This window comes from Pantherophis guttatus, chromosome 15, assembly GCF_059756535.1.
Source record: "Pantherophis guttatus breed Tessera chromosome 15, ASM5975653v1, whole genome shotgun sequence".
In the NCBI taxonomy this organism is placed as follows: Eukaryota; Metazoa; Chordata; class Lepidosauria; order Squamata; family Colubridae; genus Pantherophis; species Pantherophis guttatus.
This window is the reverse complement of record NC_142077.1, coordinates 18254220-18280590: the sequence shown is the minus strand read 5'-3', so window position 1 is coordinate 18280590 and position 26371 is coordinate 18254220. Positions and strand designations below refer to the sequence as shown.

At 47.2% G+C, this 26371-nt stretch overlaps 1 long non-coding RNA gene across 1 annotated transcript in view; it reads left to right on the top strand.

Annotated features, from left to right (window-relative positions):
• The window catches only part of LOC148112027 (uncharacterized), a 449893-nt gene that overhangs the window by 42695 nt on the left and 380827 nt on the right, over nucleotides 1-26371 (top strand). The window lies entirely within an intron of this gene.

Below are 26371 nucleotides of genomic sequence, written 5' to 3'. Positions count from 1 at the left end.
ATCCCCGGGGTTGTACCCTACTTTGATGATGTTCTGGTTTCCGCAACCAGCACACCAGAGTTGATGGACAGACTTCGCCAGGTCCTTCGCCAATTTAGCAACGCCGGTCTCAAAGTGAACAAAGCTAAATGTCACATTGCAGTACTCCAGGTGGAGTTCTTAGGGTTTCTGGTGGATAGCACCGGCATTCACCCAACAGCTGCCAAGACATCTGCCATCATGGATGCCCCGCCTCCACGTTGCAAAGCCAACCTTCAGGCCTTTCTTGGACTTTTGAATTTTTACGCGGTCTTCCTCCCGCATAAAGCCTCGGTAGCGGAACCATTGCACTGTTTATTGGACCGCGGGGCGGCCTGGAAGTGGGGTGCCAGGGAACGAACTGCTTTCCACTCCGTTAAACGCCTACTTGCCTCTAACGCAGTCCTTACGCAATTCTGTCATCATCTTCCGCTGACTCTCGCCTGTGATGCGTCTCCGTACGGGGTAGGCGCAGTTCTAAGCCATAAATTCCCCGATGGCCGGGAATTGCCTATAGCATATTTTTCCAAAACCTTGGCCCCGGCGGAACGGAACTACTCTCAAATCGATAAAGAAGCCCTCGCATTAGTGGCCGGTGTCAAACGGTTCCACCATTATCTGTACGGTCGCTCGTTTGATTTATACACCCACCATAAGCCCCTTCTGGGCATCCTGGCCGGCGACCGCTTAGCCCTGCAGATATTGTCACCTCGAATGACTCATTACTCCGTGTTCTTGGCCGCCTACTCGTACAAGTTGATTCATCGGCCAGGCAAAGACATCGCGCACGCTGACGCACTGAGCCGCTGTCCCCTTCCTGCTCTCCTCGCAGACCCGGTACCTGCCTCTTCGGTGTTCCTGATAGAAGACTCCATGCTGCCTGTCACCGCCGCAGAGGTTGCCCCTCTATTGGCGAAAGACCGAACCCTATCCACAGTCCTCGATTGGATGGCCCGGGGTTGGCCGCCCAGTCCCTTCTCCCTATGCTTTGAGACAATTTGAGTTGTCCACCCAGAACGGCTGTTTGTTGTGGGGACATCGTGTGGTGATTCCTCCCCCCCTCAGGCACTCATTATTGAAAAAGTTACACCTGGGCCACCCAGGGGTGGTGCGCATGAAGGCTTTAGGCAGGTGTTACATATGGTGGCCACACCTAGATAGGGACATCTTAGAATGGGTCTCTACATGCTCGCAGTGCCAAAGCCAAATGGCAATGCCAGTCAAGGACCAGCCACAGGTGTGGGAGGAACCGAGGGCCCCCTGGTCTCGGTTGCATATAGATCTGGCTGGACCTATGCAGGGTCAGTCGTTCTTGGTGGTTGCGGACGCATTTTCAAAGTGGGTAGAGGTTGTACACATGCGTTCCACCATTTCGGATGCCGTAATTAGATCTCTACGCCAATTGTTTGTCACCCATGGGCTGCCCGACGTGTTAGTGTCGGACAATGGGGCCCAATTTATGTCCACAGCGTTTCAGGAGTTCCTGGCAAGCTGTGCGTTCAGCAAAAGAGGCTTTAACAAAAATAGGACCGGGGAGTTGGTTAGAAAGGGTGGAGGAATACTTATTGGCGCAACATACCACGCCATGCCAACTGACAAATAAAAGCCCGGCTGAGCTTTTAATGGGCCGCAAACTGCGCACACAGTTAGACCGGTTGCACCCTCTTTATTGCCCGAGCAAACCGTTAGATTCTCACAGTAGATACCGACCATTCCAACTGGGGGACCTGGTTTACGCCAGAAACTATGGTGGACAGCCGTTATGGCTGCCGGGTAAGATCATAAGCATATTGGGACTCTGTTCCTACCACATAGAGGTGGATCAGGGGAGGATTTGGAAACGCCATAAGGACCAATTGAGGTCGCGGCGAATTGTGTCAGGTCAATCTAGCAGTGAGAATGAGGGGTAGGCTCTTCCGCTCCAACAGCTGAGGACCCTGATGACCTGACTCCAGCTGACACACCCACCCCAGGCCAGGAAAGATCGGAACACTTACCTGCCAATGACCAGATTAGGCAGGAGGAAGGGGAAGCCTTAAATTCCAGACCCCAAGGGGAGGAGCCGAGTTGTGCTGAGTACTCGAACCCACCGCCCACCTTAGCTGAAGGGGTGGAGCCTAGACGTTCAGGGCGGGTCCGGCGTCGACCGGCGTATTTAAGGGACTACATTTGTGATTGATGGCAACGCATGCGCAATTATAGGGGGAAGGAGTGTTACATATTAAGAAAGTGAAGGTGCGTCCCCTAGTGGAAGGGCTGGTTGCTCCAACTGTTCTGATTGGTTAAGACGTTGACAGCTCAGTATAAAAGGAGCTGGCAAGTGCGGGAGTTGTTGTTGCTATGCTTTGTAACGAACTGTAGTTCGTTAATAAAGATAAAAGGTTGCTGTTGGATGTCGCCTCAGAGTGTGTTCATTCAGGCTGCAAGTATTTATTACCCAGAATCGAGTGGATGTGATTCTACTGAGCTGGGGCTGCAGAAAAACCTTGGTAACGTAGGAAAAACCTGGCTAGAGGAAAACATAAACACACACACACACACACACACACACACACACACACACACACATATTAGGTTAATGATATGAGAATTTAGGTAAACTGTAAATTTTAAGCTATGAATTTGGTTAAGATGCACAAAAGACTTGTAACCAACTGACACACTGTTTTGTAATTGAAGCTGTAGTTCTAATGATCCTCTGAAGTCGGTGTCTGTCTTGTTGGGTTGCAGAGCCAAAGCAGACAGTTATGGAGGTGCAGATGACAGACTCAATAATTCCTCTGTAGAACTGGATCAGCAGCTCCTTGGGCAGTTTGAGCTTTCTGAGTTGATGCAGAAAGAACATTCTTTGTTGAGCTTTTTTGATGACGTTTTTGATGTTGGGTGTCCATTTTAGATCTTGCGATATGGTAGAACCTAGAAATTTGAAGGTCTCTACTGTGGATACTGTGTTGTCTAGTATTGTGAGATGTGGAAGTATGGGAGGGTTTCTCCTAAAGTCCACCACCATTTCTACAGTTTTGAGTGTCTTCAGTTCCAGATTGTTCTGGTTGCACCACAAGGCTAGTTGTTCAACCTCCCGTCTGTATGCGGATTCATCATTGTCTCGAATGAGGCCGATCACTGTTGTGTCACCTGCGAACTTCAGTAGTTTAACAGATGGATCCTTGGAGATGCAGTCATTGGTATACGGAGAGAAGAGAAGTGGGGAGAACACACAGCCTTGGGGGGGTTGGGGGGCTGTGCTAATTGCAGATGCTTTGATAAACTTTTGCTCCTTCTGGGTACCAGATTGCCTTCCTTGCTTTATTGCTGGTTTCCTATTTCTAACAATATGGATCCATCAATCTTAGGTCCTTCAGAGAAGGAACCCAAAGGAGAAGGAGGGGAACCTTCTCAACCACATTGGGCTTCAGAAGGTCAACGGTTGGGCCAATCTGATTGCTGGAGACATCATCTTCTAAGCACCAGGCCCCACGACAGATAGATTTTGGTTCGAAACACAGTTAATTTTAAAAGGATGCATGCATTTTTAAATAAATTATTGTCTTTATGGGTTTGAATTTTACCTTTATAACTTCAAAGTTATAAAGACCATCAAGCCCAACCCCTCCTCTATGCAGGAGTCCCTGTCCCAGCTTCTCTGACTGACGGCTCTTCAGTCTTTGCCTCCTCAGTGAAGGGGAGGCTGAACTTCTCTGCTTTGAGGGCTCAGCTCTGAAATGGCTCCTCTTTTCAGGGTCTTTTTCCTCTCCTTCAGCCAGAATCTCCTCTCTTCTGACGGAGCTCATTGCCCCATTTCCCCTCCTCCCTCTGGAGCAACATGGAGGCGATCTGGAGCTTCTGTGCAACTTCTTCCAGTTATTGGAAGAGGCAGGATTGGATTTACGACCACAACTGAGCTCAATATTTCTGTTGCTAAGCAAGACTGTCATTAAGTAAGTTTTGCCCTATTTTATGACTTTCTTGCCTTTTCTTCTTAAGTGAATCATCACAGTTGTTAAGTCAGTAACATGGTTGTTAAGTGAATCTGGCTTCCCTGTTGATTTTGCTTGTCAGAAGTCGCAAAAGGAGATCAGGTGACCCTAAAACTCTGCAACCATCATAAGTGGATTCCAAGAATTCAGATCCTGATCACCTGGAGACCCTGGGGATGCTGCCATGATCCTGGGAAAATGATCAGTGCCGTTGTAACTTTGAAATGGTCACTAAATGAACCATTTTTCATAATCAACCTGATGTTTTCCAGACATTTATGAATAATCTTTTTTCCTATGATTCATTTCATTTATCATCTGCTCTAGAATGTCCCCCCACCAATTGCATCAATTATATTTTGTTAATATATATTTTGCCAATATAGGGTTGAGCAATTTGCTGAACTTTTGTTTTATTTATGAAGGTAGTAACACCTATTTTTCTAAATGTATATTTTGATGTTAGGCAGCTGTAGAAAAAAGATTCAAATGTGTAAAGGCTAAATGGGATTTTTTAAAAAAGCTTTCAGATTTTAAACTTCCTGGATGTTCCCCTTCTAGTTCCATCCTTTCCTGCAGAAGAATGAGTATTGCAATATTTCTGAGAGAGAACTCTACTTAGATCAAAATGGAGATGTAGCAGCAGATCTGGCAATTGTGAGCTGGTTGATTCTCCCCAAGGGGGATCCCATCGAAGTTCGAATGGGGATTTTGGAAAGACAGAGACTTATTATCCACCAAAGAGCTCTTTCACAGCTAAAGTTGCTCAACCAGGTGGGAGAAATTTTGGTGTAATTCCTGTTTTTTCCAAAGATTTCGAACCCATTTCATGTGGACTAAACCTAGTTTCCAGGGTCCATGACCTTCCCTGGGAATTGAACATGGGGAGTAGAAACCTTATAGTTTCCTTTCTATAGGCCACTTGAGAGCCTTCAGCACTATCGACCAAGCTGTTCTTCAGCTGCTGTAATACTGAAGACTCTTTGTAGCTGGTTCAGCCATGTCCAACCTAGGATGAGAAACCCTCAAGTGCTGGAGGTTGTGTTGTTAAGAGCCTCAGGTTCGCTTGTTCCTTGTCCTGAAAGAGCAAAGCTGAAGGGGATTCTGTTGAAGAGACCCTGAATTGAGGTTTGGACTGAATGAGATGAAATTGGATCATGGCTAGATGGAGCTCCTGGGGGTCCCATTGGAGAGAAGCTTCCTCTTGTCCTGCTTAGGGAAAGGCCATTGGGAAATGGTTCCCTCAAAGGGCAGGTCCATGGTCTGTGATGTTTTTAAGTAGTCCAGACCTGGTCAAAGGTAGCCCTATCTGTCTTTCACCCAACTGGGGGGAGCAATTGATCTTCTGCCCCTAGGAACGAGGTCTAAGACTTTCAGGTCACATAAAATGAGAGTGACCAGTGAGAGAATCCCTTGTCCCAGAAACCTGAGACACAACTTTAGTTCAAAGAAAAGGTCTTCCTGATTCAGAAGTAAGGAGACAGATTGTAACAGGAAATTCTACTTAGATTTGGCCTTTGATAGTTAAGAGGGCTCTTCATCTGAAAATGAATGGCCTTGTTGATCGTGAGTGTTAGCTATCTTCAGTCCCTCTGCTTGAAAAGGAGTCTCCAAATTCAACTACTATTAAATGTGGGTCTGTCTTTCCGTGCCAGTTGGAGTCTCTTAATAGGAGTTCTTCAACACAAAGGACTTTTTCTTGGCTAACTGGATGGGCCTCAGAAATATCTCCTTCTGACCCAGGACTCACACTCATGTCCCCTCTGTTGCAGCCAAAGATTTGCAACTTAATCTTTTTCAGGGACACCTTCTCATGATCTCCCCTCAATCTCACTACAGTTCTAGAAACTATGCAGAAACCTTCAGTCTTAATAAAGGAGAATATTGGTAGCTCAGGGTTGACATGAGGGCTCCTTGGTGCTCTCTGAGCTTGCTTGTTTTCTTCCAGGCGTTTCATTACCCAACTAGGTAACATCATCCGCTATAATTTATGAGGAATTTTTGCTTTGCCTCTTAACGGGGAGACTGTTTTGAACTAGTGAACTAATCCAGAAGAAACCTTTCCAGACCCTACTGGTCAGAAGTTTCCTTTTTAATAACCTTTTACTCTACTTAAATAAATCTTTATTAAATAAAATAATTTAATGAATCTTTGACGACTGTATTTAAAAATGTAATATGATCCTCATCACCATGGATAGATAGATGAAGAGTGGAGGAATGCCTTTTAATACAGTCATGAGGGGGAACCTTTAACTTTGTCACAATGCTTAAATCTTTTCTCAATTCCAACCTTCCAGACTTTATTAAGTAGAAAAGTCCTTTATTATTCCAACGTGTTGTGCCAGAAGCAAAAGGGAGGAACTAAAGGAAGAACCTGCCAGGGTCACATCTCCTACACCTGTTTAGAAGGAGTCAGAGATTTCATATTTACTTCAGTGAAGCATAGAGGCTACTTGGCTAATGTCCTTTTTTCCTCCCATTTTCCATGGACGGAGAGTCCTAACCTCTTTTCTTTGCCATTCCTTTTCTTCTGCTCAGTCCCTGCCTCAGTCCAAATGTGTGGAAAGTTGTCATCCTGGATTTGTCAAGAGGGCTCGAGAAGGAGAGCCAGTTTGCTGCTACGACTGCGTTCCTTGTCCGGAGGGGACCTTCTCCACTCAGGAAGGTGGGTGACACCAGGGGAAAGGAAGGCCTGGTGGAAATGGATTTATCCGCAGCATTTTGATGAAAGTGCAAATTAAAACACGCATTGAAGCTCAACTCTTTTCTTCCTTTTTTAAAAATGCACTAGAAATCCTCGAATTTCATATACCTTAGCTATATAGCTGTTAGAAAAATATATTATCATTTTTTTCTGTGGAATGGTTAAGCAACAAATCTTGGAAATGTTCTTGGAATCAGGCATTGTCCAAAAAAAGTATTTCTTGAAATATGAAAGGACAGAATATTAAAAAAATATTGCTTTTTGGCTTTCTCAGATACCAAAAAATGCACTGAATGTCCAGATGATAAATATCCAAATGAGGCCAGAGTCCAATGTATCCCCAAAGTTATAACTTTCCTGTTTTATGAAGAACTTCTGGGCATCATCCTGGTCTCTTTTGCCCTATTCTTGTTTCTAACCACAGGGCTTGTTTTAAACATTTTCATGAAATACCGAGAAACTCCTTTGGTCAAAGCCAACAACCGGGACCTCTCCTACATCCTCCTGGTTTCCCTACTGCTTTGTTTCTTGTCTCCTTCTCTCTTCATTGGTCAACCACGGAAAGCCACCTGCCTTCTCCGACAAATGATTTTCAGCATCATCTTCTCAGTTGCCGTTTCTTCTCTCTTGGCCAAAACCATCATGGTGGTGCTGGCCTTCCTGGCCACAAAACCAGGAAACCGAGTGAAGAGATGGTTGGGGAAGAGCTTGGCCAACTCCATCATCCTTTCTTCTTCTGCTGTCCAAATTATCATCTGCTCCACCTGGCTGGGAGTTTCTGCCCCCTTCCCTGACTCTGACCTCCACTCCCAGCCTGGAGAGATCATCCTGCAATGCAACGAAGGGGCCGTTGTCATGTTCTACGTTACCCTCAGCTACATGGGCTTCCTGGCTGCCATCTGCTTCACGGTGGCTTTCCTGGCCAGGAATCTGCCTGGGGCCTTCAACGAAGCCAAGCTGATCACCTTCAGCATGCTGGTCTTCTGCAGTGTCTGGGTGAGTTTTGTGCCCACCTACCTGAGCACCAAAGGGAAATACATGGTGGCTGTGCAGGTCTTCTCCATCCTGGCCTCCAGTGCTGGTCTGCTGGGCTGCATCTTCATCCCCAAGTGCTACATTATCCTTCTGAGGCCAGACCTCAACACAAAGGAGCAGCTCACAGCCAGAATAAATGTAAAAACATGAGATATAAACAAATATGATAGTGGAAGAATTTGAAAGGAGATATTCTTTCCATTTAGATAGTATGCAGGAGTCAAAGAAAATCGTATGTATATGTTTCAAATTTGGAAATTATTGAATTCTTCACAAAGGAGCAGTTTACAGCCAGAAGAAATGTGTAAATGTGAGACTGAGGAATTTCAACTTTTAACATTTTCCACACTCTAAACGTAGAAAATGATCCACGCTCTTCTGCATGCATGAGTGGGCCAACTATTTTTCTTGAAATAAATAAAGGGTGTGTGGAAGATTGTGAGGAGACCAATTTCTTGGAGAAATGGGAGCATGTTAGCAAGACAGAAATATAGAAGGAATGTATGGAGCAACGTTGATGCCCTCATTTCTCAGTACATCTCACCCAAACTGTTGTGGCAACGCAACTGAGATGTTTCTTTTTGTTTACACAATAACTCTTTCTTGAGGGTAGCAACAATACAAGGCTGGGGAGGTAACTTGAGTCTTGCTAATTCTGAATATTCATGCTTACATCATCTATTAAATGAAATATACATATGTATGATTGTCCTTTTCGCCTCCTTTCCTGGAATGTATAAATATGAGTGCATCCTTCTGTCTTAAGATTTCCTCCCACTATTTTCTGGAGGGAAATTCCTCCAATGGATGCTAAATAAATAATAACTGCAGTGAGCCTGGATTATTGGTTTTTTTTGGCTCCTGTGTTTGATTCCACAGAAACTGGTGTCAGGAGTGGGATTCACAATCTTCCATCTGCCACCAGGGACAACAGATGGGGCAGCCCTATAGGGTGAGTGTTGTGAGATTGAGCCCATAACCCTTCCCACTGCCACATAAAGGCACCATTTAGGAGTGTGTGGGAGGCCACAGTCTGTGTCTAAGAGTCTCTTGTGGCTGGAAAGGTTTGTGGTCCCTTCTGTCCCAATTTTTCAGCCACCCTGGCCCTGCTGTGAGCTCAGCCGAGCGATGGCCGGAGGTATCCAGGAAGCCAGGGAGAATTTGGCTTTGCAGAGTGAGTTGGACCCTCTGTGTGGAAGAATGGAGGCTGACCCTGAGATTTTGTGCAAACTCCCTTTTTCCTGTTGTCTGAATGGAGTAATTCAGCTGATCCCAGGCAGGGAGGGAAGTGGATGATGGGGCTCAGGTGGACTCTGATTGGGAAGGAATCTTTCCCAAAGAAACAGGGAAACCTGCTGTGTCCCAGGGCTGGGAGGGGGTCCAATGCCCCCAAAGGCTGAAAAAAAGGGAGTGAGTGAAATTGGAAGGGATGATAAAAAAACTCTTCCTCCTTGTGAGAAGAGAAATTCCTGTATCTGCACAAGGCTGTGACAGATTCCCTGCAAACAGAAGCAGGAAAGCTGGTTTTTGTATTTGTTAGATTTTCCACCAGTGTTTTATTATTTTTACAAATAACTAAAGGAGGTGAACATGTCCAACTCTTCTTCCTCTTCCTCTTTTCCCCACAACAATCACCCTGTGAGGTGGGCTTGTCTGAAAGAGAGGGTCTTTCCCGAGGTCAGCAAACAGGCTTTCAGGGCTAAGGCAGGACTTGAACTCAGATCTCTTGCTTCCTAGCCTGATGCCTTAACCATTGTCACTATTAAGGCAGGGCGGATTTTGAGCAAAGGCCCTGCTGATCACCACTGCTGCCTCGTCTTCCAGCAGGACCCCAAGTCATCCCCTCCCCCCCGGGTCTTTCTGGGGTAGAGCAGCCCCATCCGAGAGCAAAGGAGAGAAACTCCTCGACACAAATAGCTCCCCCCCAACGCCTTGGGTTCTGGAGGTGGGTCCTTGCAATAGTCATTGTCATTAAGTGAGTATTTCAGCTGGTCACTCTGCAGGTCCCAGAGGAATGAAAGCCCCCCTGCCCTTGGTGTGGTGGGATCAGCCCCATGAATTGGACGGCTGCATCCAGGCGGTTTTCTTGAGAGCAGGAGAGGTCGGCCTCTGCCTTTTTCTCTCTCTCTGCTTTTCTATTTTTTTCTTAGTTTATAATATAAAATGAAGGAGAAAATGGTAGGAAAAATGGGGGAGGGAGAAGGAGAAAAAGAAAGAAAAGGCCTTGGCTTCCGACTCCCTTCTCCACCAAACCTTGGCATCTCCTGGTGGTCACCAACCCTGTTTAAATCCAAGCCTGCTTCAGCTTTTCCAGATCAATCCGCTGCTGCATTCTTAAGATAGTCCTTGACTTATGACCAGTATTGCAATTGCTAAGCTGGGTGGTCGTTAAGTGAGTTGCTCTCAGTTTTGCAATGTTTCTGCCATGGTTATTAAGCAAATCGCTGCATTGTTTAGTGAATCAGGTGGTCATTAAGCAAGTTCAGCTTTCACCTTTGATGTTGCTTGTCGTATTTCCGTGCCCGTTGTCAGGAGCGTGTGACCATGGGGATGCTGCTTTCAGTCATACGTGCGAGGACCCGTCATAAATCCCTTTTTTCAGGGCCATCAGAACCTGGGACTCTCCTGGTTGTAAGCAGAAGACGACTACGGGGTCCTTGATTAGGGACGGTGTTAAATTGAATCCCTGCGTTTCTTCAGCCACCTTCTCACCATCTCTTCTTCAGCTGAATGATCCCTGATCCTTCCTCCCATTTCTCTTCCAACTCCTCTTCAGCCGGGCCTGGAGAGGAAAGCCTGGATTCCCTGGCTCTCTAATGCCGGACTCCAGATACAAGGGACAACGTTTCAATTTGGACTGCACCCCCAAACAAGGGGAACAACCTGTGGCTTCCCAGCTCTCCAGACAACTGACAGCTGTCCGTTCAGATGGACGAGCTCTGATTGACGGGATTCAGGGCTTGCTTGCAAGAGCCCTTTAAGATTCAGTGGATAAGCCCCGCCCCCAGGTGAAGGCAGCCGGTTGGGGGTTATTATTCAAATCTCAGGCCCAGGCCAATCAGAGCCTTGGCTTGTGACGTCAGAGGCTCCTCCTGAGCTCATTGGCTGGAGCTCACCATGGCAACCACCAGCATCCTTGGGGAGTCTGGACCACATCATGGAGGCTCTGCTCAGCATCCCTGGAAAGTGGCTGGATTGGATGGCAGCACTGGGGGCATCGCAGGGCCTCCCTCGCCTGGGCTCCTCAGGAGGGAGAGACCCTCCCCTTTAAGGCAGAATTAATTGGGGGGAGATGAGTGAAGTGGGGTTCAACCAAACACGACAGACGTGCTGATACCTGCCGTGTCTGCAGCCTCCATACCTGTCTCCAAACTCCTCATCCACCATCTCGAAGGTCCTTGTCTCGGGAAAGGGGCTGGGGCCGAGCGACTGGGGGGCAGCGATATGAACTAGGGAAAAAATTGGCTTCCGGATGTCCCAGTTGGAGAGGCATTGAGGCCCCAAAGCTGAAAACTGACATGGAAAAATTAACCTAAAAAGGGATTCCATTGGCCAGACGTAGTTATTTCCCAAACAGACTAGGCCTGGTGATTGACTTATTTATATATTTTTATTTTTTATTACTCAGGTTTTTATCCACCTTTATTGTTTCTCTAAATAGCTCAAGGCATGAACATACTGAAGACGCCTTTGCCCTCACAAGAACCTTGTGAGATAGGCTATGGCTGAGAGGGAGGGGCTGGCCCAAGGTGACCCTCCAGGCTTTCGTGCCTTGGATGGGACTGGTAAATTCTTGGAGGGGGGGCTCTTTCCTAATCCGAATGGTCACCTCCCCCTTTCCCTGTGACCAGAAGCCCCCTAGCAGTGCCAGAGATGGCCGAATTGATCAATCGCTGATTCTGACTCCTTTGGAGAGTTTCGATAGATGAGATGCCTCGAATTGGAGCCAGAATCAAATGGGAAGTCAGGGCAGTTTGAAGGGAGACCAGTTGTGATGGATTCTGTCAGTGTTTCTCAAACTGGGCCCCTTGAAGGCATCTGTGGACTTAAGGCCGGTTAGCAAAATGTCCCCTGAACTGAGAGAGGAAGTGACCGTGTCTCTCCATTTTTCAAACAGGTCAGCACCAGGGAAGAAAAGGTCCTTGAGGGAAGATCCTTGGGGCATCTCTCAGCGAGCAGTGATGGCCTCCATCTCCAGATTAACCAGCTGAGAGATTTCTTTGACCTTCAGATCCAGGAATTCAAGAAAGACAAACAACGGATGGAAGGTCAGCACAGTTGTCTCAAGCAGACATTGGATCAACTTCAGACCACAACAGAAGACCTGCAGGAAACTCTGCTGGAGAACAAAGGGAGGTTGGACCATGCCAACATGATGATCCCCCAGTTAGAGGTAGAGAACAAATCTTTGGTAAAACACACTGAAGAACTCCAGAAAGAAATGTCTGAGATTACTAGTCAAGTGGTCTTCCTCAGACTTGAGAAGGCTGCCTTAGAACCTCTGAGAAACTCCTCAAAGAGGTCTGGAACCTTTTTAAGAACTTAAGAAGCACCTCTAGAGTCTTCAGCATGAACTGGCTGAGGTGCACCAAGGTTACTTTATGGAGAAAAGCCCCTCCATCCAACTGAGGCAGAAAGTCACCCCTCTTCAGAATGTGAGGGGAAATGAGAAGAAGCACCTCAACAATCGGCATCAGCAGCAGACCTCTGTTTACCAGACCACAATGGAAGACCAGCAGAAAACTCTGGAGGACAACAGAGAAGGATGAACCAGGTCAGAATGGCCATCCAAGAATCAGAGCTTCAGAACAGGCGTTTGGAGAAAGTCAGAGAAGATCTCCACAGAGAGGTCACCAGCCAAGTGGGCTTCTTCAGAAATGATGTTGGCACTCCTGAGTGACCAGCACAGGGCAGAACTTTGCTGACACTCTCTCCCCATAGCTGGAATGGAGGAATGGGGGCCTTTTACCCATTTGAGAAAGAAAAAAGACTCTTCCCCTCCCTTCCCTTGACTTGCCACCCAGTGTGCCAGGGGAGTCATGGGAGCCCCACCCTTATCAGGGGAAGCCCCCCCCCTTAACCCCACCTTACCAGTCACTGCAGGACTGTCAGCTGAGCTGAAAGCCTCCCAGCTACCCAGCAGATCCAACCTCCGGAGTGCCAGCTGAGGCCGAGGGGCAGCAGTGATGAAGGTGAGGGCTCTGCTGTGGGGAGAGCAGAGAGTCTGGCCAGAGCTGGATCTGGGAGCCAGAACTGAGCACCCGAAGGAGCCGAGCAGCTGGGAGCAGGGCAGCCGCAGGAGAGGAGGAGAGAGGAGAACAGCTAGAAGCCGAACTGGGAGCTGAGGGGTCTGCAGGAGATGCCCAGAGGCAGCAGAGACCCCCGGAGGCCACAAGGCTGATGGAGCTGGTGGCAGAGCTGGAAGACAGGGCTGGGTTGAGGGTCTCGGGGGCAGGCAGAAACTCCTGCTGCTCCAGAGGCTGCAAGAGAGGAGCAACAGGAGGGGGAAGCCGGGGGCCACCAAGGCCAACTAGAGCTGGTCAGTGGCCGGTGGGTGGAGAAGTCATCTTGGGGATGGTAGAACATAGGAGATAGATTGATAGGACCGGAAGGGACTTTGGAGGTCTTCTAGTCCAACCCTCTGCTCAAGGCAGGAACTTTATACCCTCCGGTTCTCTTGTCCACTCTGGAAACTTCCAGAGATGGAGCCCTCACTCCTTTGGGAGGCAACCGATTCCATTGCTAGATTCTTCCTACTGTATGAAAAATGTCTCCTGACTTCCAGATTGGGTCTCTCTTTAACAAACTCCCACCTGTTTCCTCTTGTCCTTCCCTCCAGTGCTCTGGAGATGAAGCCCCTCCCCTCTTCTCTGTCAGAGCCCCTGAAAGTGCCGGAAGATTCTATCATGGCTGCCCAATCCTTCCCACCTTGTCTCAGCCAGACATAGCAAACTCCCTCAACTGTCCATCAAGTGATTTAGACTCCAGACCTTAAATCATCTTTGTTCCTCTTTTCTTCAGAATCTCCACAACTTTTTCTTTTCTGGGGTGACCAGAATTGGACAAAGTATTCCGAGGGTGGTCTGACCAGTGAGACATAAAGCGGTACCAGAACTTCTCGCCATCTTGGATCTACCCCTCTTTTTATGGCTGCCTAAGGCTGCCTTGGCCTCATTTGTCAGCTGCAGCAGAGTTCTGGCAGATCCTCAAGTGCTTTGCCAGGAGATCCTTCCACAGGGACCACTGCTGAGCCAGGTGCCGCCTGTTCTGTAGCTAGGCATTGGGGATTCCTGCTAAGGATCCTGCAGATCCCGGCTTTTCTCACCAGTGAATGCATCTTGCTAGGTGGGGTCCAACGTTCAAGTCTGTCAAGATCCTTCTGGATAATTGAGCTGATGTTCTAATAATTCCCACAAGCTCGGTGCCATCTGCAAACCTGATGACTTTCCTTTCTGTCCCCTCACGTAGATCTTTGAGGAAGAGGTGGAAGAGTCCTGGGCCCAAGGCAGAACCTTGAGGGACCCCACCGAATGCTTCCCCCCCCCATGTAGATGTAGCTCCATGAAGGACCACTCACTGTGTCCGGTTGGTCAGCCACCTTAGGAATTTTGTGCCTATTTGGAATTGTATCCCGATTCTATCTCTCTCGGTGTCCTTTTCATATTTTGTTTTGTTTTCTATTTTCCTAAAAAGAGATTCAAAGAAGGAATTAAGCATTTCTGCATTCACCGTATAGGTCATTCACACGTGGAATCCTTCCCAGTCTCTCCAGAAACTAGAAACAGATTAACGGAGTTGGAAGGGACCTTGGAGGTCATCTGGTCCAACCCCCTTCCCCCCAAGCTGGAGACCCTGCATCATTTCTGGCAGGTGGCAGTCCAGTCTCTTCTTGAAAGCTTCCAGTGATGACGCTCCCACAACTTCTTTTTATTTATTTTAAATTATTTTAAATCTATTTTTAATCGTACTTTATGTATAAATGTTTTATTTTGGCTATTCACCACCCTGAGTCCGAAAGGAGAAGGGCGGTATAGAAATTTGAATAATAAATAAATAAATAAATAAATAAATAAATAAATAAATAAATAAATAAATAAATAAAAAAACAAACAAACAAACAAACTTCTGAAGGCAACTTCTGTTCCGTGGATTGATTGCTCTCACTGTCAGAAAATTTCTCCTTATTTCCAGGTTGAACCTCTCCTTGTTCAGTTTCCATCCATTATTCCTTGTCCGGCCTTCAGGTGCCCTGGAAAACAGCTTGACCCCCTCCTCTCTGTGGCAGCCCCTCAAATATTGGAAGACTGCTATCATGTCTCCCCTGGTCCTTCTCTTCACTAGACCAGCCATGCCCAGTTCCTGCAACCTTCATTGCATGTTTTAGCCTCCAGTCCCCTAATCCTCTTGGTTGCTCTTCTCTGCCCTTTTTCTAGAGTCTCAGCATCTTTTTTCTAGTCTGGTGACCAAAACTGGATGAAAGATTCTAGGTGTGGTCTTACTAAGGCTTTATAGGGTGGTATTAGTACCTCTCTTGATTATATCCTTCTGTTAATGCAATTTAGGATTGCATTGCCTTTTTTTTTTTTGCTGCTGGCTCATATTTAACTGGTTGTCCACTAAGACTCCAAGATCCTCTCACAGTTACTGCTATTAAGCCTGCTTTCACCCAGTCTATATGTCTACTTTCGGTTTTTCTTCCCCAAGTGTCAGACTTTTACTTTTCTCTACTTTGAATTTCATTTTGTTGGATCTCTCTTAGCTTGTTGAAGTCAGCTCTCCTGAAGACTCAACTCTCAGCCTGCTGGAGCATTGCTTGGACCAGAAGACCTCCAAGGTCCCTTCCAACCCTCTTGGACTGTTCCTGTTGGTTGAGTTCCCTGGGCTTGATGAAGTATGTTTGGGGGGCTCCCCAGAGGCTTAGAGCCAGAGGGGCTGAATGGGAGGTTTGCCAGTTTCTTTATGGGCTGAGAGTTGGGTCTGGTGTGGTGTGGATGGGCTTGTCTGACTGGTGGGAGAGGCCATCTATGGGGTGGTATGGGGTGTCTGCATGAGGATGTGGGGGAGCAAAAGGGCAGGTAGATGTTAGGCATGGCCTCCTCCTCCTCTTGCTTTCCCCTGAGAGGCTCTGGAGCAGCAGGAGCTTCTGCCTGCCTCCAAGACCCTCCACCCAGCCCTGTCCTCCCGTTCTGCCCCCCTGCTCCCTCAGCCTTGTGGCCTCTGGGGGTCTTTGCTCCCCCTCGGCCTCTCCTGGAGACCCCTGGGCTCCCCTCCAGCTTCTGGCTGCTCTCCTCTCTCCTCCTCTCCTGCAGGCTGTTCGGCCCCCGACTGCTCAGCCTATTCGGCTGCTCAGTTCTGGCTCCCAGATCTGGCTCTGGCCAGACTCACCTGGCACACGAGGTAGCAAGTCCCCCACCCCACCTCCCTCCCTCCCTCCTTCCCTCCCTCCCTCCTTCCCCCAATCCTCCATCCTCTCCTGGACAGACAGTTGGAAATGATGCTCTTTCTATGGAGATATTTTAAACCAATAACCAATAGGCATCCTGGCCATTCCGAGGCTGCTTAGCTCCAGTGGCTGCTTAAGGAGGAACAGACTGTGGTTACAGCAAAGGAGGCTAGATTCTCCGCAGCAGCTCTGGGGATTCATGGGAAACACGGAATAATCCACCATAGCTATTTCCCACAACTAAGGTAGCAAATCCTTTTGCATTACTCCTCCTTTGCATTTAATGACTGTGGGCCCCACAGTTTAAGGAGTGATATTATAATATCCTTAGGCCATGTGTAACTGATACTGGATGTCAAATTGTGATTTTAATATAGAGTTTATCTGTTTATTATTTCATTCTAGGATTTTTAACTGGATATTCCTTGAGTGTTTTTATTTGTTCTGATCTCTGGTCTTTGATGTAATAAACTTGATTTGATGCAATTCGATTTACCAAGAAGGGGACTAAAAAGGCATATGATAGAGTTGACTGTTCCCCATGTAGTGAATACTTTCCTCAGATGAAGGAACAATTCTTGTGTCTTAAAGAAATGCACCATCACTTTGAGGTTGCAGTGATCACATCTAAAAAAATAGGACAGAACCGACCTTTAATTGCTGGACAGGGGCCTGTTCATTCATTGCTGTTAAGTCTCTGTTAGTGGTTGATAATGAATTGGAACAGCCTGCCCAAATCTGATGGCCTCCAGATGTGAATGAATGCCTGGTCCTGATTCATGCTTGGCAACAAGTCCACCTTCCTCAGAGAAAGACCCAGATGTGTTTGCCAACACTGGTGCTGCTCCGTTTGTAGACCGGAGACCGAACCTTTGATGTTGTGTCTGCTGCTGAAGCCCCGGGAGACCTAAAATAACAGCGGAGCTCAACATTAGTGAGCAGATCCTTGGACTTTCACCTGGACCGGTAGCTCCCAGGAACTGCCCAGGCCCCTCTCCTCTTGAAGGGCATCTCAGCTCTCTGGATCTTGATGGAGAGAGCACAGAAATGGCCTCTCTGCCTTTTGATCTCCAACCTTGGAAGGAGAAATTTGTGGGCCTGATTCCTCAAGGAAATCCTGCTCTTACTTGCAGCTTCTGAAGAGTTACTTCAAGATGTCAAGTAGGCTTTGGCTGCTATAACTATGGGTCTCCTTTCCTGAAACTCTTGCAAAAACCTTTATACCTTGCATAGATGAAGGATTTGTGAACTCTGTGTGTGTGTGTGTGTTTGTGTCTTGTGGTGCAATGGTCTTTTTTCTATACTTATCTTCTTTTCTTCTTTCTACTCCAGCTTAATTCAAGAAATTTAAAACTAATAATTAATAAATTTCAGTTGCCAGAGTTGACAAACACTGGATTAAACAGCATAGGAAGCCCACAATTTGGTTCCTTTGGGTTTACGTCCTCATGTTTTGCCTGAATCCAGTCCGCAAATCGCACACGAATGGATGGCCTCCAGGAGTCCCTTCTCCCTTCCATCATCCAGCAGGTGCATCGACTACAATTCCAAGAAGGCCCAGGGCTGGGTGGCCCATAGGTCACAAGCATCCACGATGATGCAATCAAAGCTCTGCTGGGAATTCTGGGAGTTGTAGTTGGACCTATCTGAAATTGCCAAGATGAGGAAAGCCATCCCAGGGACAGATCAAGACGCCTCCTGGATCCCCTCCTGGAGATGGACTCCATGTTTGCACCCAGGAGCGCTTTCCCCTCCCCCACTTCCTGCCTCCCTCCTCAGTTCCAGGAAAGAGGAAGAATCCCCTGCAATGAGTCATCCTGAGTGGCGGCCTCCCACTTGTGTGTCTTCTCCTGCCTCTGTTGCTCTGGACAAGCCCCTCAGAAGAACCCTCCAACCCTCCACAAAAGGCCAAGAATGAAGACGTGGCTCAAGAGTTCTTAGCCTCCATCTTGAAATAGAGTCAGCTAACCATCCCTGCCCCAAAGGGAGGGAGGGAGGGAGGGAGGGAGGGGTCCATGGGGTGTGGGCGATGGGGAGGTCCTTCCCTGATGATCTGCCAGCTTCTCAGCTCAGGGTCCAGCCAGGTGGGCGCAGGGCCAATGGCTCACCCGTCACTGACCCCCATGCCAGTTCCTGCTGCCCACATCAGGCAGGAAAGAGACACAAGGAAGGGACAATTTGACCAAAGGTGTTTCATCCTCCTAAAGAATCCCATCCCAGCTCCAGAGAGACTCCAGGCCCCTCAAAAGCCCATTGCATTCCGATGCCTTTGGACAATGGAGCACAGACTTGGGCGATTCTTCCTTGGAGACCCTGAGAATCGAATGGAGGGAGGGGCGAGGGGAGCTGTGCCCAAGGCCAGACCCCCCCTTTCCCTTCTGCCTTTGTGGGCGACATCTGGGATGAGGCCTGGGGGCTCCTGAACCTCCCCCTCCACCCGGATCTCAGGGTCGGGTGTATAAGTTGCAGGTGAGGGGAGACGATTGAGACAACTGGGCCCTTCTTCACTCCCACAACTGTAGCCAGCAACATCCGGAGAAGGAAGGGCTTCCTTGGCTTTGGGGGAGGAGAGAAAAGATGCAGGTGCCCAAGGGGGGGGCAGAAATCCTCCTTGTGACGAAATGGGGTTGAGGGGTACCCCGGACCGTGAACCAGCTCATGAGTAAACACACTGAGACTGAAATGATTCTGACAGAGGCGTCTTGTGTAAAAATATAATTTACTTTAAAACATTTAAAAAGCACTATGTCTTTAAGGAGACACATTAAAAACAAAGTCTTATCTGGGTATGTGAAACAAGGCTATCTCCCTAGATCCCTCTCCACAATACCGAAAACAGTTCACAAAAGAATAAAGCTAGCATGAAGGTAAGCAGCTTCGGCGTCGATACATCATCAAGGCCATCATGGTGGGAGCAGCACGAGCTTCACAGCTGAAAGTCACCTGAAGTAAAAACAGTTCAAAAAGCAAACATTGCTTGAAGCTTGTGGGAGGAAGAAGGTCCAGCAACAGCAGTCCCGATGATAGCTTGCGTGCTACAAAACAGCAAAAGGCAAGCATCCGTGGGAGTCTCTCTGTAGCGGCGTCTGGAGTCCTTATCTGCATTCTTCTCCCATCTGCGGCATTGCAACAAGCTTCCTGCAGGAGCTGTGCATTTAGGCCTAGATCAGACTAGGCCCGGGTAGCAAGCAAAAGGTCCTTGCTTATATAGGGAGTCAACCTGCAATTAACTAGGGCGGGTAAGGCTTGCAGGAAATTGCCAACAGCAGATGGCTTGATTAAAACCATACTGTTTGTGAGTAGGCAGATAGCCACAGCAATCCTGGAAACACTCGTGACAATCCCCTTCTCTGCGGCTATTTGACTGGTTAACAAACATACATTCTACATTGGGTACATATATACATCAATGGTAAGTACATTCACATAGCCATCGACATTTTTCCCAGAAGATAGAGGTGTTGGTCACGGGGCAGCGGTTTGGTAAACACGTCCGCTACCTGTTCCTTGGTTTCACAATACACAGTCTTAATGAAACCTGTTTTCACCAATTGCCTCACATGTTTGATTTTAATATCAATATGGCGCGATCTCTGGCCTACAGCATCGGCTTCCGATATGTTAATGGCAGCCATGTTATCCTCATAAACTTTTATAGGTTGCATGGGCTGCCTCCATAAACTTACCAGAAGATCATCAAACCAAACTAGGTTATTGGAAGCTTTGGACAAACTCACATACTCAGCTTCCGCTGTGGAGGTTGCAATTAACTTCTGCTTCCCAGAGTACCAATACACGGGGCTACTATTTAGGTATACAATGTACCCCGAGGTACTTTTTCTAGATCTAACATCCCCTGCCCAATCGGCATCCGAAAAACAACTCAATCTTAATTCTCTAGTTGCTTCTGGTTCCAATAACAATGAATAGTTCACAGTACCTTTTAAATATCTCAGGAGTCGTTTGATTCCGCTCCAATGGTACTGTGTGGGATGTTCAGAATGTCTAGATAACACATTTACACTTAGACTGATGTCTGGTCTAGTCCAATTTGCAATGTACAACAACGACCCAATCACGGACTTGTAAAGGGTCTTATCCTCAAACTCCGTACTCTCAGTGTACATATTCTTAAGGAAGTCTGTTGCCATAGGGGTATCGCATGGCTTCGCCTCTACCATGCTACACTTTTTAAGCAATTCCTGAATCTTATCTTCCTGAGAGAGCCGAAACCCCTTCTCGGTTTTTACGAATTGCACCCCTAAAAATTTGCTAATGTGACCTAATGGTTTTAGGGCGAAACTCTTACTTAGGTCCTCAGAGAACTTCTTAAGCCTGTTCTCTGATCTACAAATATATAGTATGTCATCGACGTACAACAGTACTGTTTCCCTAATGCCCTGATCTTCCTTGACAAAAACACACTCGTCAGCTGATGATGGTAAAAAACCCATCTCTCTCAGGCTTTTTGTGAGACACTCGTACCATCGCTTACCAGATTGTTTTAAGCCATATAGGCTCTTGTTCAACAACCACACATCGTCTTCCCGATGGCTTACTCCCTGAGGAATCCTCACGTACAGCTCTTTGTCTAACTGGGCGTGCAGGTACGCGGTCTGAATATCGAACTGATATACATGTTCGCCTCGCATGGTAGCGATGGTGAGAGCTGTTCTCACGCTCTCAGGGTGCACCGTGGGCGAGAAGGTGTCCTGATAATCGTCAGGGAATCTCTGCGAAAATCCCTGCGCCACTAGTCTCGCCTTATAGATAAAGCCCCCACCTTCAATGGGCTTTTGCTTGAAAAGCCACCTGGTGCCGATCACCCTCTTGTCCTTGGGCAATCTTGTTGGCATGAATACATCAAGCCTTCTCAGGCTGTCTAATTCTGTATCCATGGCGGCCAGCCACTTCTGTCGTTCATGGTCAGGTAAGGCCAACACATCCTCATATCTCTGAGGGGTGGCCAAAACCTGGTCGACTGAGGTAACAAAGTCGTCGTACCTCTTAGGCTTATTGCCCCTGGTAACCCTAACTGGTCTGCCTTTAGGGGAGTCACTTACATCAGAGTCATCCGATGAGTCATCTACCTCGTGACTATCACTATGCATCTCAGAAGCTGGGCGTCTATCCTTCCTGGCTACCCCCATCTTGCGCTTCAATACCCTTTTCAAGGGTGCCTGGGATGCACGCTTCCCAGAACCAGATGTATCCCTATCCTCGGGTAGGTTTTCCGATACATCCTCCGATTGCCTATGACGACTACGGGAAGGGTTCCGAGTAAGAATCTCATTGGCATGGATCTTACTCCAGTTGGCCCCTTCGTGAAAAGTGGCAGACCTTGATATCATTAATTTCCCGTTAGGGTAGGCAAACCTAAATGCCTTGGAGCCCTGCTCATAACCAACAAATCTCAGTTTAACAGAGATTGGGTCTCCCTTTCTCCTGAGCTCCTTCGGGACATGAACGTCGGCCATCACCCCGAAAACATGGAGGTGTGCCAAGCTAGGCTTATGGCCGTATAGCACCTCGTATGGGGTCTTCTGCACTACACTAGACCACACTCGGTTCAAGGTGTAATTCGCGTATCTAACTGCTTCTACCCAGTACGCGAAGTCTAGTCCGGAATCCTCTAGGGCGCACCGCATCATAGTTTGTAATACATCGCTGCGCTGTTCTGCAACGCCATTTTGAAACTTAGAGTAAGGCGCGGTGCGTAAGTGGACTATGCCTTTACTCCTCAACCAGCTGGAGAACTGCCTGGAATTAAATTCAGTCCCCCTGTCAGTTAAGATCTTCTTAACTCTGACCTGGTGCTGGTTCTGGACTAAGTTACAAAATTCCTTAAACTTAGTCAACGTTTCACTCTTGGACATTAGGGGAAAAACGAATCCAAATCTGCTATGGTCGTCTACTATGGTAAGAAAGTACCGTCTCTTACCCACGGAAGGTGCAAATGGACCCACCAAATCCATGTGGACGAGCTGAAATGGGTGTTCAGAGTACCTCTGAGACTTCTTGGGCGCAGATTTCGCCTTCAACTTTGCACTCCTACAAATTGAACAGTCTAGGAATGTGTTACAATCATTGATCTTGGTTCCCCTTGAGTGTTCGGTTACCTTTTTTACTATAGGAAAACTCACATGACCTAATCTACGATGCATCAAGTGAGCACATTCACTATGCAGCGGCTCACCTGTAGCAATTGCATTAGCATTTTCAGGTTTCCTACTATCTGACTCTAAGTTAAAATTTAAAAACTTTTTATTAACTTTACATTTGTCTTTACAAGGCTTCCTCTGGTGAAAGTCTTGATCCTCATCACCTAGTTCTAACTGTGATTCATTGTTACTACCAAATGAGATAGCATAATTGCTATCACTGCAGGACTCAGCATTCGTATTGGGGGAATAATAAGGCAAGCCACCTATCTTCAAAACCTCCCCAATCACACATTTGTTGTTTTTGATCACAGCTGTTCCTCCTGAGAACAGAATCTCCACTCTAGGGTTCTCAGATATCCTCATCAGGTTTAGCAGATTATGATCTATCTCTGGTACATACAATGCTCCGTGAATCTCCCCTATCCCAGGGATATAAACATCTCCAATGCCAACAACATTCACCTTTTTACCGTTTGCAACTTTGACCATGGATTGATGCCTTCTCATATTAGCAAACAACCTTCGGTCACTGACAACATGGTTACTGGCTCCACTGTCCATTAACCATAGTTGCTCTCGCTGTTCCCTTGTAAGCTCTGACTCAGTAGTTTCCACTATACCTACAGAGCTATCATTAAACCTGGGATTGTTCCCTTTGTTGCCTCCATTTGGCTTTTTACCCCTTCTGTGGTTAGGAACATCTATACTTGGCTTTCTACCAGGAGGCAATGGCCTCCTTTTACATTTATTATCAGAAGGTGCCTTTGAACATGCCCTAGCATTCACATTTTGTGGGCAATCCCTTCTATAATGTTCTCTTGAACCACAATTGAAGCATTCTCCGATAGTATATGCTCTATCTGAACTATCGGGCCTTCTTAAAGGTTTTTCCTTTTTGTGAAAAGCCGCCCTGCATTTTCGCAAGTTATCTTCAGCAATCAGTCTGCCAGATAACACTTCTAAAGATAAGTTATTACAACTAACATTATCCAGTTGCGATATAAAATTATCCCAGCTAGGGTCAAGGGAATTGAGTATAACAGTAATGAGGGTTTGTTCAGACACTGTTTCCCCCCTCAACATCAATTCCTGCCTTAACCTGTTTAACTCACATAAGTGTTCATTAATATCTACTCCCGCCTTCAACTTTGCGGAATAGAACTCCCTATAAACTCTGTTTGTAACATGGGAGCTTTTTGAACAAAATAGCTTATGTAGTTTCACCCAAACTTCTGTTACGGTCAGGTTACTAGGTATGCTGGGATATAGTGCAGGGTTAATGGACATCAATAAAATACAAAAGGCCTTATGGTGTAAAATATCAACTTCTAAGGACCATGGTCTAGGTGGGGGTTTTAACAGCAACGATAAAACATTTTCTTTCATTAAAATTACTTGAATACTTTTAACCCATTCCTTAAAATTTCCTCCACCCACACTTAAACTTTTAAAATTAGGAGGAAGGACCTGTACATTATTAAACATGGAAATAGACATTAATTGATGTTCAAAATGTGGTCCGTCCTGGAACGGGCAATAAGGCATTGGAATGGAAGCACACAGCACAGTGTCTTCCATCTGGCATTCTGACGATCGTTCCTCCCCAATGGGAGGGATTAAAACTTCACGTTGTGCGGATGCAAAACTCATCCTGGCTTGATCACAAAAACTTGAGGGTCCTCTCTGGTGCACATCTCTAGGAATTTTTGGACGCGCTCCCAAATTCCTATCTTCAGTTGAGGTAGCCTCCGGAACCGTCCTGGATGTCGATGTCGTCACGGATGGATATATCCCACTCGTGGCATGCGCTGAATTAGTCGCAGACATCAGGGGGGCTTTGGGATGCGCAGCTCCTATTTGTTGAGCCGATGGTGCCTGCAAACCATCACCTAAAATGGTTGCCAAAGTCTCTATCACACTTGCAACCTTACGCTCAACATGAGAGTCTCTTAAATTTTTAGCAGAAGTCACTGATGTCATCAAGGGAGCTAAAGTCTTTATAGCCTGATCTATGATGGCTTCAACAGCAGGTGGCGCAATGTCAACTTGGCCATGCTGGTTTAACAAAGAAGCAGGAACATTTGAATCAGGCAGTCTGTTATCCCCCATTACCCACTTATGGTCTGAGGTGGGGGTTTTAGGAAAAGATTGAAAGTCTCTTACCGATCCGGTGTTTTGTAGGACTTCGATCTTCTTTCCTTTCACGGCTGAATTCTTTAATAATTCACTAGAATCAGCAGTCGGGTTCTGACTTACTGTGGGCAAACCTAAAAACTGAAGGATTGCCTTCCTAAACTCATCATCCACCTCTGTATTTGTTTTCAAGACCTGAAGTGGCGTTCTTCCAGTCTCTACCTCTTTTGGTGATGATGGTTTATTCACTATCTTAGGCCCTTCAGGAGTTGAGGCCTCTGCTCCAAAACTTATAGCTCCACTATTCTCTAAATCAATTAGAGTTTGGGGGTTTTCAGCCAAAACATTTTTGGCCTGAGCCCCAGACAGTTCAGTTTGTGACTTCATACTTTGTGCTGCTGCTGCTGCCCTAGTCAACATCTATTCAACTGCAGATATTCCAGTCTAGCGCGTTACCACATGAGCGTAAGTTCGTTAAACCATCCTCTGCTACCAACTGTGACGAAATGGGGTTGAGGGGTACCCCGGACCGTGAACCAGCTCATGAGTAAACACACTGAGACTGAAATGATTCTGACAGAGGCGTCTTGTGTAAAAATATAATTTACTTTAAAACATTTAAAAAGCACTATGTCTTTAAGGAGACACATTAAAAACAAAGTCTTATCTGGGTATGTGAAGCAAGGCTATCTCCCTAGATCCCTCTCCACAATACCGAAAACAGTTCACAAAAGAATAAAGCTAGCATGAAGGTAAGCAGCTTCGGCGTCGATACATCATCAAGGCCATCATGATGGGAGCAGCACGAGCTTCACAGCTGAAAGTCACCTGAAGTAAAAACAGTTCAAAAAGCAAACATTGCTTGAAGCTTGTGGGAGGAAGAAGGTCCAGCAACAGCAGTCCCGATGATAGCTTGCGTGCTACAAAACAGCAAAAGGCAAGCATCCGTGGGAGTCTCTCTGTAGCGGCGTCTGGAGTCCTTATCTGCATTCTTCTCCCATCTGCGGCATTGCAACAAGCTTCCTGCAGGAGCTGTGCATTTAGGCCTAGATCAGACTAGGCCCGGGTAGCAAGCAAAAGGTCCTTGCTTATATAGGGAGTTAACCTGCAATTAACTAGGGCGGGGAAGGCTTGCAGGTAATTGCCAACAGCAGATGGCTTGATTAAAACCATACTGTTTGTGAGTAGGCAGATGGCCACAGCAATCCTGGAAACACTCGTGATACTCCTTTTGTTCGAGTTCAGGTGGACCCGGTTTCTCCCCTCCAGACCTTCCGGCTCTGGGGATCTGCAGAGGCCCCTTCCCCCTCCCTTCCTCCCGCAAACCTCTCAGACTGGCCGTCCTGCTAGATCCCTTCCTCTTCAACTGTGGCAGGGACCTCAATCTGGCCGGAGATGATTGACAGTTCCAAGGTATTTTGGGTTGGTTTTGAGGTCGACTGTGGGTGGGGTTTGCTCTGCTGCATAAGAGTTGTGTAAGGGAACTTCACAAATATGCTGAGGACACCTGGTGGCAGGTGATGGGGGAGGAAAACGGCAGGTAAGGAAAAGACCGGATGGAGTGGGAAAGGGGGGGGGCAGAGAGAGAGAGAGCAAGGAATGGCCAGAAGACTTGGGGTCCCTTCTGAAGAGGGAAACCTTCTCCCTGGTTTGACCTCTGAAGCTTTGAGCAGGTCAGGCTGATTCCTCTTCAGTCCTTTGCAGTTCCAGACTCCCCCAAAGGGAAAGGAAGGGGAAGGGGTTTCTCTCCTCTCCCCCTCCTCTTTCCAGGCAGCAACCCAGACGGAATGCAAATTCCTCCTTCATTGGGATCGCCTGGACAGGAGGCCACCCAGAAGTGACACCTTCTCTTCATTGATGGATGAGACTGACGTGGACTCCCCTCTCATGCACA